This window comes from Musca autumnalis, unplaced genomic scaffold (assembly GCF_047663935.1).
Source record: "Musca autumnalis isolate F117 unplaced genomic scaffold, ASM4766393v1 scaffold_5, whole genome shotgun sequence".
NCBI lineage: Eukaryota > Metazoa > Arthropoda > Insecta > Diptera > Muscidae > Musca > Musca autumnalis.
In genome coordinates, this window is record NW_027412088.1 from 1,262,160 (window position 1) to 1,276,127 (window position 13,968).

Sequence of the window (13,968 nt, forward strand, 5' to 3'; positions counted from 1 at the left end):
CAAACTTGAGTTTTAATGTTTTTCTTGTCAATATTCCAATGAGTAACAGTTTTCGTTTAACAGAATGTTGCTATGATATCATAGCAACAGAGGTTAACTCCCTCTACAGTTAATTTTTCACAATTGACTTTTCCTATCTTAAGGGCTGTTTACACCATCTATCAATGTCATATGAGCTGCCATTTCTTTCACCCATTCGACATTCTCTATGTTTGTCAAAATTGACGTCATCCATACAATTTTCAATTTGTGCGTTCATACCTGCAAGTGTTATTTTCGTATGACATAACCTAAAAATATAAAAACAGCTGTTTTTGTCATTATTTACATTTATTGTTGAGTTGCAATTTTGCGTAAATTTTAATTTTGGTTGAAGGAAACTGAATTGGTAGAATTGGTGTTTGGAGTTATTAATTTTTTTGCCACCAAACAATCATTTCAAAGACTGCTTCTTTCGACCAATCGATCTAAAAATAACATTATAAACGCCATTTATTTACTTTACTGAATATTTAAATATACATACCTTTCCATTTTCTTTTTTAAAAGATTTTGTTTTTCTTTTTTTGTTTGAGAATGTCAGAAAACAGCTGATAAATTTATGTTTACATACGAGAATGCCGTATCAAATAGAGCGCTCCCTAAATGAAAAAAAATTACATATGAGTTGCCAAATCATTTTGATAGATGAAAATTTTCGTAGTGGTTACACTATGTGTACAACATTCGCAGGTAGAAAATTTGGCATCTCATACGACATTGATAGATGGTGTAAACAACCCTTTAGGGGTAGTTTACACTATATGTAAATGTCATATGACATAAAATTTTCCATCGTTATATATTCGCTAATATGTGCAATATTGGAGATTTTCCTTACGCCATTTAGTCTGTTGGCCTACACCAGCAAAAATGTAAAAAAACTACGGCTCCACATTGTCTACGTGGGTAGATATGGAATGGTTTTTTTTCTTGTCATATGACATTGATAGATAGTGTAAACTACCTCTTATAATATTGACATCTTTGGAAAAAACAAAGATGTCAATATTACAAGATAGGAAAAGTCAATTGTTAAAAATTAACTGTAGAGGGAGTTAACCTCTGTTGCTACGACATCATAGCAACATTCTGTTAAATGAAAACTGTTACTCATTGGAATATTGACAAGAAAAACATTAAAACTCAAATTTTAAGGCGTTGACTTTTGTTTTTTTATTAAATAAAAAATAAGAAATAGTGAAGAAATAAATTTCAGCCACAAAACACAACGTTAATGTTTTCTGCCGCGAGAAATGGGAATCAAAAACTATTGACATTGCTGTTATCATTTCCAATGAGTTGTGTAGCCATCTGAAACCAAAATGTGAAACTATTATCATATGTTTTTGGAAAATGCATTTGTTCGGGTCTTTATTACTTTACGTCTTTGGAAAAAACAAAGACGTAAAGTAATAAAGACCCGAACAAATGCATTTTCCAAAAACATATGATAATAGTTTCACATTTTGGTTTCAGATGGCTACACAACTCATTGGAAATGATAACAGCAATGTCAATAGTTTTTGATTCCCATTTCTCGCGGCAGAAAACATTAACGTTGTGTTTTGTGGCTGAAATTTATTTCTTCACTATTTCTTATTTTTTATTTAATAAAAAAACAAAAGTCGACGCCTTAAAATTTGAGTTTTAATGTTTTTCTTGTCAATATTCCAATGAGTAACAGTTTTCATTTAACAGAATGTTGCTATGATGTCGTAGCAACAGAGGTTAACTCCCTCTACAGTTAATTTTTAACAATTGACTTTTCCTATCTTGTAATATTGACATCTTTGGAAAAAAGTGAAGGGTTCACAAGTTGGAAAATTGAAATATGTGAAAATGGTTATGAAAATAGAAAAATACATTTTTTAACTACATATATTTTGTGAAAAAATGTCAAACGTGTGGAAAATTATGAACGAAGCTTTTAACGGTGAAAATGTTGTATACAGAATCAAACTTGATAGAGTGTCTTATATACAGTGGTGTGAAAAATAATAAGGACACGTCAATCCATAACCAAGATTACATTGAAAACTGACTAAAAAAGTGAAAATTACATTAGTTTATAAAATTTATTGTTTTCTTAAAATGTTAAGAAAAGTATTATAAAAATATTTTGATTGCTTGTAACCATATTTTATTTATCTTTTATATTTTATGCGAATTGTCGTAGTTTGGTGTGTGAAAAATAATAAGGACACTTCATGACATCCTTTAATAAGGACCAAACTTGAATGAAATTAATGCAGGTTTCTACTAAATAATGGTAGATAAAGTGTTTCAGTGTCATTAATACTCTGTAGACGATTCTTTGTTTTCTAAAACGAAAGCGCATCGTCTGGGCAGCGAGTCGACCAAATTTTGGCACTTCTCTACTGGTATCGCGTCCTACGCAACCTGTATAAGATGCCAAAGGTCGCCATAATTTGATCGACACTTTCCCCTGCTTGATTTTTTAACTTCATTCCACAAAATTTTTCAATCGGGTTCAAATCAAGGGATTGTATGAGCCATTCTAACAACTTAACTTAACTATCCTGGAACACCTTTTTTTCATTTTGCCGTCATTTTTGGGTCATTAACCTTGCTGAAGACTCATTTGAGAGGCACACCCCCTTCAGCATACGGAAGAATTATATTTTTCAAAATTTCATTGTAATCTAGTGATTTCAAAACACTTTGAATACTGTATAGAGACCCCACAGCATAGTAAGAAAATGAGCCCCACACCATGCTGTTACCTCTACCATATTTAGCCGCCTTCAGAGTATATTTTGGGTTATATTATTGATTTTTAGGTCTTTAACCCTGATAAACTCCTCTATCGGAACAAACAAATATATTTGGTTTCATCAGACCAAAGAATGGTACGCAAATTTTCTTAGACCAAGCGATGTGATTTCTAGCAAACTGTATTATTTGCTGAATATGTTTATACCCCACACCACTACGGGGGAAGTGTATAATTTTTCGATTAAAATGATACTTTTCTGACACTGTGAGCTCTAATGTGGCCACCACAGAGGGTTTTAGGTGTTGTTGATGCGTCAAAATTAATATTTAAGTAGTTTTTTATTTGTAAAGATGTGGTAAAAGGATCTTTTTTTAATCATAGAATAACGCATTTATTATTACAGGTTCAATTTTTGGATTTCTACTACGACTTTTATCTTTGAAGTTCACTTAGCTGCATCCTCCACCATTGTTTTTAAAGATTCTAAGCTTTTTCTGTAATTTTTCTGTATGAATTTCCTTCTTTATGTAAACATTTAATGATTTCTCGAGTAGCGTGATAACCATGCATATTTTTACCCATATTTGCGAAGAAAAACTAAAAATACCGGTAGATTTAACATTTAATGAATAGAAATTAATTCATTTTAAACTTGTACTTACAGGAAAGAATCACAAAAAAATAATATCAATTTATTTTTACTAAAACGAAAAACTGTCCTTATTATTTTTCACAGCAGAAATCACCAATTTTACGAAAAATATTTGTTTTGTATAAAAACTAAACAGAAAGAAACCAACATCGTAACGGGATTTCTTATTGCAATACATGTACATTTTCAAAATCAAATTTCCATCGCAAATTCTTCCATTTTACACATTTTAGTAGCGACCAAAAGTTGTGAAACTCACTGTCCTTATTATTTTTCACACCACTGTATGTTCATCGGGTACCTGACAGAAGCGGGGTTCAAAGAAATAGTTTGTATGGGTTCAAGGATACAAGAACAATATCAGATACTCGTATTGACACGAGATTACTGATCCTAGTGAACTGAAATGGGGCCTATATCAAAGGGGGATCTGACATTTGGGCAGGGCTTTGAAGTCTTAGCCCTGAATCACTTAGCGTCTAGGATCACTCATTGTAGTCTCTACATAGACTAATGAAAACATAGACGAAGGAATACTCAATTTTGCGCCGTCAACCTACTCAAACACCAAAACTCAAAAAAGTTCGAAGACGATTTTTGCCGAAAATGGCAATATTTTTATGGATATTTTTGTCTGAGGATATTGTTCCCATCAAAAACTAACCCCAAGTTGCCTTTTGCCAGAACAAAATATTTATTAACTTGTATTTTTTGGCATTTTATTTTGAGTTGCTTTTTCAGCACACTCAATTCGAACATACTCGGTGAGAGCATTCCGTCGTCTATCTTTTCATTAGTCTATGTATAGTCTCTAGACCTCAAATTCGAAAGAAAGTTAAATAAAGCCCTATTTTGTGCCAAAACTAAGTTAAAAAGCCTAAATAAAGGCATGTCAAGCTAAAGGATTAAAAATGTCTTACTTTTGGCAAGAGTGTAAACTTTCTTTTGACTCTTAAAATTTTGGATTATTTTATCAATCTTCATTTATTTCGTAATTAAGCTTATGCAAGGCCTAACATTTTCTGGATTTTAATTCACCACTAAACACTTAAAAAACTGCATTTATATTGTATATTTATTATATCCCTATACCGGTGTAATTATGCTATTAACAACTTTTTGTGAGGCGTAAACTTTCTTTTGACTCTGACTGTATGTGAAATTTGCAAAAAAAAAAAGAAATGAAAATGTTTAATTATTGAATTTTGGATGATGGCCGAAACGCCAAACGTTGAGGAATACAAAAAGAAAAAAGCAACATTTTGTGGAAGTTGTTCCATGCGATGTCAATATTTCACTGGTTATTTTGCATTGGTTCAGATGAAGTTGTGAAAGATCCTATCTTCAGCATTTGAAGGAATTTCAATAATTGTAAATAAATACAATACGTGAAACACCGATATTTTCTCCAGCATTAGGACCAATTCCTATTCCTTTCTTCAACATTTGAAACAATTTTATGCATTTTAAATACAATTTCAATAAGAATAATTTAATGTTATCTTTCTTTTTGTTATGTTTTTATTTATAATATTTTACTTTATGAACTTTATCCTTCCTCGACTTCTTCTTGTTCGTGGCATATGACATGCCAAAGGTTTGGTATAGATGCCATGGCAAGGTGTTGTTTAAAATACCATTGCACTGGGTTATTGAAGATGCCATCCAAAAAAATTTGGATCTTTTGGGGGTCACAGCCTTCTTAAAAGAATGGGCGAAGGTGGTAAAAATTTGACATGTCACTTGCACTCATGCTTGAATAGCATCTTTGGCATCGAATAATTTGCTGGGAACCTTAGGGAACAAAGAACAATTCAAAGGCACTTACGATATGTCACTTAGCATCTTGAGTTGCCGCAAAGTTTTTAAGGAACAACAATAGCAGAAAGGGGTTAATTGATACACTGATGAACATGTATAGTTGCCAAAAGAATTTCTAATTATTTTTTATTTGTTACTTTCATCGTAAAATACAATTCAATAATTGATTACACTGTGTGTGCAGCAGCATTTTTGGTGGGGTGGAAAATTTAATTTGGAGATGAAAGCCCTAAGAACCCAAAAGGAAAATTTCGCCATAGGTCAAGTTAATGAGATATCGCGCGATTAAGTTTTTGACTTTTTCCCTACAATACTTGGAAAAATAGCTCCATATCTCTGTTTGGCGTTGTTGTAGCTTCGTTTTGAGGTGACATGTATTCAGTCAAATCGATTGGCGAATCTTTTTGTGGAACATTTCATTCTTCTAACTTAATGCCTTTCATGTCCTTTTCGTCCTCTATTTCTTGAACCGCATCCAAATATTCTACAAAAATGTTGCTCCGAAGATTTTAAGTACGGTTCTCTTTGACAACTAATCGATTTTGTCCCTCACCCTCCCTCACTCACCTATCAGTCTGCCCGACAGCATTTATGATAGTATATGTAAATTTTCAAACATTTGAGATTGTGTGTGTGAGTTTTTCAAGACTGATGAAAATCAAAATAGTTTTGATTTCAAAATGAACCCCCACCAGTCTGGGTGAATTGCGTTTATTTTCAAATTGTCAAAGAAAAATTTAAAATTAATTCATTTTTGGAGGAGATTTTCCAGATTTGGAGAATTGACTGAAGGCTTTGCTACACACTTGTCATGCACACACATACAAAAAGGGTTCATCGGCCCGACGGCATGACTGATATGTAGGTTGAGTGGAGGCCTTAACAAATATTGTTTGAGACGAAATTAAAAGTCTTTGAAAACTTTAAGGCCAAAACCTAATACATGTATTTGAATTTGAAAAAAATGCGGGTCTGGAAGAAAATGTATCATTTCAAAATATGGATTGATGGCATACACACTATTCAATAACATACTATGGCCCGCATAAGGGACAATTCCATTCCCGAAAAATATTCTTGTCAATAATCAATGCAAGTGCTTTGAAAGTAACTTCAAATTGTTTCCGAACGTTTATGCGGCTTATACATTTACTGCCAAACTGCTGCTGCCGATGTGTACAGTTTGTACCGTTGTGATTGAATAGTGTGTGGCATTCTTTCAATTCATATTCCAAAAATGAAAAATTTCCTCCAGAGCATGGGTTTTACTTGAAGTTTTCAAGTTTTTTTAATTTCGTCACAAACAATATTTGTTATTTTTAAAAATTGTTTTTTGGTTACTTAAAAAATAAACAAAATTCATCGGATTGAAAGGGTTTCATTTCCAAAATCAAAATTGTTTTATGTCTGCAGAAAATATTCATTCAATACTATTACTAATACAAAAATATATATACATATATGTATATATACATATATTCATATTTATATATATTCATTGATGCATTTACCTTCTATATGATATGATATATATATATATATATATATATATATATATATATATAAAAAACATTGTTCCACAACATCCCATACGGGACAAGGGAGACTTCTCTCATATCAATGAGTGCACCCCGATTCATATTTAGCTCAATGATATGGGGCCTACTGTTTATCGCCGAGTCCGAACGGCGTGTCATAAGACACCACTTGTGGAGAAGTTATATATATATATATATATATATATATATATATATATATATATATATATATATATATAAACTAATAGGAGTGCACATCCACACCAAGGGAATGGTAGAATAAACATGGTTTAACTTCTCCATTTTGACCTATTTTGTATTTATTTAACATTGTTGACATCCCAACAGTCAATTTATTAGCAGAAATGTGGCAATTTGTTTTAAATCATTTACTGTTTACACCAACATTATAAATCGCCTTCAAAATAGTTGTTCAAAAAAGTGGAGTGCAGAAGAAAAGGACAATAAAAAATGTTTTTAGTTGAGTTTAGGATCAAATTTGTCTATATTTTAGTGGACAGTCGTTATCCAATAGATTTTATGAGATATGATGGCTGTTTGAAAACAAAAGTCCTTTGGAGGTAGCCAAAAACAGTTGATTGTCCTTGCAACGATTTTTCCCCTAAATTTAGCACTTATTGGGCAACTCAATGGAATTAGTAGACAAAAGGGATGTCCCCCGATTAAAATAGGCTACAAAATTTAGTTGAACTCCGGAAGGGGCGGGGTACTTACCCTATTTCTTTAAAAATGCTATATCTATATAAATAAAAATCAAGACATTTGCAAAATTTTATATTTGCAAAAATTACGAATGTTGAGGTTGGGCACCTTTCTCACGCCTTTCTTTAAAACGCTATATGTATAAGCCAAACTTATGATTTGGAGCCAAAATAAATAAGTCTAGAAAACTGATTACCACTCTCACTCTTTTCAATACATATTTTTCCAAAACTACTGAACCTAATTTCATGAAATTTTTAAAGAATGTTCAGGAATGTCCCGTGGTCCGAAATGCTATATATTTGTAGACGAATTGCCAGGGCCTATTGTTTTCTAATCGCTATATTTTCTAAACTTATGAGTGCATCGGCTTGCAAATTGCGCCCCCGATCAAGAATAACGATATATTTACAAAATTTCCTTAAATGGTGAGGTTCAACTGTCCATCCATGGTATAATTATTTTACAGGTAGAGGCAAGTGTTGTTGTAAAACAAACGTAACAACAACCACATAAAAATTTGTTTTTGTAATTAACACTAGTGTCATTGTTATTTGTAAACAAAACCTAAAAAGTGTCAATAAATTATTTTAATTTCAGAAATAAATATTTTTAGATTTGGTTACATATATTTGAAAATCATGAATGAGAATTCGATTTATGTTCAATTCTAATGTTTCCAACCCATTCCTCTAAATGGATAATTGCAAGCAGCAAGGATATTTTTAACAAAAATGTTTCAGGTGGCTAATTTTTTTAATGAAAAATGAAAGGCTGCTTCAGACTTTTTTTTTAAATCAAAAAACGTATGTTTATTAGGGCTTTACTTTTTTTAAATTTTACAAAATAACACACATTTTGTGCCACCTTCTCTCCAACGCGAAAAAAGTTTTCGCATCGAAAAAATTTAAGTATTGTCTGTTTTGAACGGAATCACATATTGCAAACATTCCCGGCAAAAAGTTTGCATCCGCGGATGCAGTTAAATCACTAGAAGTACATCTTTTCCTGTGAATTCACCTATGAATTTTACAAGAGAGCGCGCAGCTAGCGCCCACAGCCTTTGATGTAGTGTTTTGGATTGAATTTAAATGTAGTCTAAAGATGCTATAAAATGCAAGCCATTGCAAATATCCCAAAATAAATAAAATACATTGCTTATTCGTGTAAACAAGAATATTAACTTTATTACTCTGATACAAATTATAAAAACTCTAGGATTATATAACACCATATTAAAACACAATTCAAGGTCTTCTGTATGTAATTTGAGCCAAAAATGCAGAGGAATCTATTAACTTCCTGAGATATCCCAGGAAAAATGTGAATTCATCGACACCCAGGAAGGTGTGTTATGCACAAGGTCAACTAAAAAGCTTTCTAGGATATCAAAATCAATAATCTGACACCAATATTGTGGATTTTGTGTACTCAAATACCTAAAACGGAAAGAAATCGGCAAGGGTCCGCTTTAACGAGCTATACAAGAAGTTTGGCATTAAATAACGGCATTTAACACCCCAAAATTATTTTTTTTTCTCTAAAATATATCTCGGACACCCAGACACATTCGCCAAAACAATAAAATGTATAAATTTTGCTGTTAATTCCATAAATTGTACGATAATACTCATATTTCCTTGGGGCGTATGTATACTTTTACCGTTATTTATATTATGGAATATACTTTTGTTGTATTAAATATTGTTTATTAGTGAGACGAAATAAACCTGTGTACTTGGAATTTCATAAATATCATTACTTTTTCTAAAACCCGAGATTTATGGGGCGTACGTATACTTATGTAAGACTGTGTATAATTTTAGACACTCTTTCTTGTGTTCAGAAAAAAAGACTGCGACTGTAGAGATCAAAAATTTGCTTGCTTGGCTAGGGATCTATAAGCGAGTGCTTCTAAAATGTATCGAGCGGAGTGCATTTTTCATAACTCCGTGTGGACTGCATCGAAAGATGTATTGAAATCATAACTCTGCATTGCACTACTTCCAAACTTTTTTGCTGTGTTAGGTTAGAGAGTAAGGAGTTTTTATTCTCTTTTGCAAGAAAACTGCAAAAAGTAAACAGACATCTTCACAGCAAACAATCGGTTGACTTGTCAAAACAGAACAATTTGTCCGCCACTAAAGGAACCAAAACAAGCAAAAATTGTGTGTTTTATTAGAAATAAAATGACCCGAAAAAATAAATTTTCCATTTTGCAACTTGGTTCTCCAAAAAAACAAAACAATTGACTTGCTTTCTTCCACAATAAAATTGTTTTCAATTTGCACAAACATAAATCACCGAATAATTAAAAAACAGCTGATTTATTGTTGAAGAGTTGCAAGTGCTTGCTAGAAGAAATTTGTCCAGCAACAATTTGCAAACTCTCAGTAAATGAACTGTAAAAATGTCTCTCTCGAATTGCTCTCTTTTGCTGGACTTTCGTGTTTACAGACTACTTCCAACAAGAATTGGTACAAAATGTTACAAATTTTAGGGTAACCAGACAAACCTAATGTAATTTTACGACATGTTTTATGCGTTTTGTACGTATTTAACCGAATTTAACGATCCATTTGACACGGAATTCTTCTGGAATAGATCCTTGAATTCATAAATTTCGTTTCTGATACTATTACATGAAATATTCCTCCTAGATTTTGATTTTAAATTACCTGCAACCTGCATTGTTTCTGTTAAGAGTAAAGTTTCTATACACAGTTTCGAAAAAGTTGCAAATAAAGTACGAACAGACTCAACGCGGAAGTTGGGCATCGGACTACATCCATCTATGTGAAAGAAGTCATGCTTTTTACAAGGACATGGTGCAGCGAGGATGCAGTCCATTTTGCTTCCACATTACACGTCTAGGATGCAGTCCATTTTCGATCCACTGCACGTCTTATGATTGAGTACTTTGTATTGAATTTAGATACATTCTTCGGAATGGGTTTTTAATCGGTTTAAATATTCAATAACAATGCAAGCCATTAATAATATCGCAGAATAAATAATATGCATTCATTATTTGTGTAAAAAAGAGTATTAAGAACATTTTTATATTAACACAAATTATAAAAAGTATCCATAAAATTCAATCGCTATTGTGTTTACTTCCTCCACTCTCCGTCATCATGCTTCGCTCATCCAAAATGTTTTTTTTATATTGTCTTCTCGTCACCAGTTCAGCTTTCCGCATGGACTCCAAACTCGGCATTGGTATTACTAGGTTTCAAACCCCGATTTTTGATATTTATGAGATTTTATTAGGTTACTTCTCAATAAAAAGTCTTAAAATTGTGGAAGTTTGGTTTGAGGAAATAAATAATAAATGTAAAAAATGTTGTTGTTTACAATTTCATTGCAAGTAAAATAAGTAATGGCGACTAGAGTTGGATAATCTAGTTCCTAGTTCCTTGTACTAGTTCCAAAACGTATGAGTAACATCATAAAATATAACGTGTGATAGAAAGTATACGCAGTTTGTTCAAAGAAAAAATGTGGGCCATTGGAACTGCGAAGTGAACTAGATAGTTCCATATAGTTCCTTTGGCACAACTCTAATGGCGACAAATTGTTCGGTATATCCGTGGTTTTCTTTAAATGGTGCAGTAGTAATTTGTGACTTTTTTTGAGCCATGTTTATAATCGTTTATGAGTCTTTAGTGAGTCATTTATGAATCTTTTTATCAGACGAAAGAACTAAAAGAATTTTCTTTTTTATTCTTCTTTGTTTTTTGTTTCTTTCCTTTGTTTTGTTTTCTTTTCTGCTTTGTTATAAATTTTAATTATGCCTTTAGTATACTGTTTCTTCATTTACTTGGCAAAACCTGGACATGTGTTGTCTTTGTCAATATTCATAATATTATACGTGATATTTATATCAAAGTTTTGTAGAAAGTGTATATGAGAATTATATACAACCAAACCGTATGTTTGAAAAAAAAAAAACAAAACAATCAGTGTTTAATCACCTAGCTGTTCAAAATATGATCAGAAGATACATAATTCTAAACACTTTTCAAACACCTGCATGACCCTTTTTGATTAAGGCGGCCATCAGACCATCTGCTTTTTCACATGTATGTTGTCACTTTGGGTATACTAATACACTTCACCCCGGTTAACTACCTTTCATAAAATTCCAAAAAATTGAGGCAGTTATGCGGGAAAGGCAGTTACGAAAATCCCGCATAGCTACCTCATGTGGGTAGTTACAAAAATCTCATGTCTACCTTACAAAAATGTATAGCAAAATATTTCACACTGGACATCTTAATCTCAATTCGATATTGGTTATCTCAGAAATAAACTACCTACTGCGGGTAATAAACCGATAAACATATTATTAAATGTTCCTTTTGGGGAAAATATTTGAGGGGCAAATATCCGAATAGGGTACTTATAGGAAAGTAGTTAACCGGGACTGTTTGAACTCATTTATGAGTAAAAATTTTGGGGTTTTAATTTGTGAGGCAATTAAACGGGAAAGGCAGTTAAACAGAGAGGTAGATAACCGGGGTGCAGTGTATACAGAACAGCTGATGTCATACATGTGAAAAAGCAGGTGGTCTGATGACGGCCTAAGCATTTTTCAATCTTCAGATGATCAAAATGTGACAATAAATAACGAAAAAATAGTCACATTTTAAACGCCCCAACGATTTATTTGTGATTTTTGAAAAAAAAACAATCTTCCAAATGCTAGCTGGGTATGTACCAAGCCTTTTATGTATGTAGTATATCGAAACCAATCGGAACATTATTACCAGAGAAATTGTATTTTTGTATCCGATCTTCTTATATTTTTGTAGGCATATTTTGGACATAGAAAATCTAGTCCTTCATCGAACGAAAGTTGTCACCGCAAACCTTTTAAATAAAAACATTGTTTAGTACACGGCCATTTGCCTCAAAATTGTGTAATATTCATAGCGATCATGAATACTCACGTAGGGAGCTTCTCACGAGTGAGTTGCAGCTCACTTCTCACTTCTCGACCTATCACAAATGACAAGGGAGGAGCGAAAAAAGTGAATAAGGGTTCACAAGTTGGAAAATTGAAAATAGTGCCGCATTTTGTGAACCCTTGAAAATATAATTTGTGTTGCCATATCGTTATTTTATTTACAAATAATTTTGCAATAACTAAATTCGTATTTTTTTTATAAAACACTACTTTATTTTAAATTAAATTAATATTTCTAAAACGAAAAATACTTTTTTACCAACAATCCACTTTAAAAATACTTGGTAATTGATAAAAATATTAAATGTTTGATATGTGGCAACATCTGTAACAGCTGTTTTTTGTTTTGACAGATACAATGTAAAAATTAGGTGTTTCTTTTTACGTGATAATTTGTAATAATTATTACGAAATGTTACTAAATGCTGTCTTTTTACACAAAAGTTCAATAAAAGAGAGCGAAATGAGAGAACAATTTTGACAGTTGTTTGCTGAGAAATTGCTAAAAGTTGCTGAAAGAATTTTTCCCAGCAACATTTAGCAAGTTCGATCAGCTGTTTTGTAATCATTTGCTAATGGTCAGCTGCTCAATGTTTACCTTATTTTTGTGGAAAAATACAATAAATATTACGATTCAGCTATATTTATTGATTATTTTATTAATGTATTAATAATTTTTTATTTATTTTGCTTTACATTGAAAAACTTTTTCATTGCTTTGGAGCTAGTTTTCTTTCATGCATTGGCGCCAATGTTTTTGTTTTGGTTATCAACTGTTATCTTGCTGAAGTTTACTAAATGCTGTCTTTTTACTTTTTTCTCTATTTTCGTATCAAAGAGTAAAATATCTCTTACTCTCTGAAAAGAAGTTACTGAATAATTATTACTGAAAAAGTAAAAAGACACAACTATTGTTTATTTACGCCCGAAGAATTTCTGCACTTTGCAAAAAAATGAACAAATATCGTTTAGAGGTCATTAAATGGCAAAAAGAAATGAAAATGTTTAATATTGTATTTTGGAAGATGACCGAAACTACAAACGCTGAGGAATACAAAGAAAACCAAGCAAAATTTTTTGGAAGTTGTTCCATGAGATGCCAATATCTCACTGGGGATCTTTTGTATTAGTTCAAATGAAGTTGTGAAAGATCCCATCTTCAGCATTTGAAGGAATTCAAGAATTATAAATAAATACCATACGTGAAACATCCGATCTTTTCTCCAGCATTAGGACCAATTTTATGAATGCTAAGTACAATTCAATTAAATGCCTTTCTTCAACATTTAAACCAATTTCATAATGTTAACTTTCTTTTTGTTATGTTTTTATTTATATTTTTATATTTTACTCATGGGTAGTGGCATCGTAAAATTTTGAATATGTTATGTCAAAATTTTCTTTATGTTGTTGGGGAAATTACAACAAAAATAATTTTTTATAAAGGGATTTGACTTTTCATATTCGATCAGCTGGTGTGATA